Consider the following 1,404-nt stretch of genomic DNA (forward strand, 5'->3'; position numbering starts at 1 on the left):
GGGAAGTGTTTTACGGCGCTCACAACTACATAAAGTCATAGGAGTCCGCGGGGCACACCAAACATTTTCAATTGGTAGGAAATTTTGAATTTTGCCCGGGTGGCGGCCGAAGCCTACTCTTATCGATTTTGAACCACCAAGGGATCTTTAACGCGCGCAACTTGTACTGCGGGTTCGCTGGTTCGAAGCTCAGTTTGGTCCGACGCGTTGTCCTTTGGGAAAAGCACCTGCACGAATTTTCCCCATTTTGGATCGGACCTAATAAAGAGGTGTCAGAACCAGAGGTTCTGCCCATTAAATAACGCACATACAGCTGCAGTGTTGCAATGGGCGTTAAATCTATACATTTCCACATTTTGAAGAAGACATCATCATCGTCAATGCCTTTCACCCCTGGAAGGGTATAGGCCACATACAAGCTCCGTCCATTTATCTCTGTCCGTAGCTATCCTTCCCAGCTCGTTCCAAGTGAGCTTCATCTCTCTCGCGTCTCTTTCCACACATCTCCATGTTTCCCGTGGTCTACCCCTGGCTCGTGCTCATCCCTGTGGGTTCCACTGCAGCGACTTTCTTGTGATGTTTCCACTTTGTCAAAGAAGACATAATGTGTAAAATGTTTGTTATACATGAGATTGTTAAGGCATATTTATCAGTATAGCGAAAATCACTCCAAATCATGAGCACTGCAGAGTGGAACACCCCATTAACTATATAAATAGCGTTCTTTGATTTATGGTGGGCAGCTTGCTTGCAGGATTGCTTTTTTTTTGCGGTGAGCCACTTTAGCACTGCCTTACTGCCAATTTGCTAGTCTGGTTTCTTTTTTTTTTCTATGATCCATTTTAGCCCTTCCTTATTGTCAGATTGCTTGTTGGATTACTTGTGTCGACTAGCCATTTTAGCGCTGCTTCACTGCCAATACCAGTGTCCTCTATGTCCTTCTTTCCAGCTCTATGGTCAGGGAGGACACGGGCATCATCAGGACCAGGTGACGAACCGATCCGTCATTAGGACGTGTTCAGTGTTCAGGTGGTGGGTTGAGCCGCGCGGGATTTACTGCCATTCTTGTCTGCTGCAGCAACTGTAGCCGGTGTCAAGGTCGTTGGTTATAGTGTCGTCCGTCAGGCCGTCTGTTTGTTTGTTCTGGGCTGGGTGGGCATGAGGATGACAGGCTGCTGGAATAACAACAAGACGTTTATCCGGACATATCCGGTTTATTGATCGACCCATTGCATGCAAAGTCAGAGCGGTTTGAAATGCTTTACATATTAATTAGTTCAATGGACTTGGCAATTATTTCCTAGCACTTGCAACCCCAATATGCCATAAAGTGCCATATATCGTAATGATGATGATGATGATGATGATGATGATGATGATGATGATGATGATGATGATGATAAT

The sequence above is a fragment of the Aplysia californica genome, unplaced genomic scaffold, assembly GCF_000002075.1.
Source record: "Aplysia californica isolate F4 #8 unplaced genomic scaffold, AplCal3.0 scaffold00067, whole genome shotgun sequence".
NCBI classification, from domain to species: domain Eukaryota; kingdom Metazoa; phylum Mollusca; class Gastropoda; order Aplysiida; family Aplysiidae; genus Aplysia; species Aplysia californica.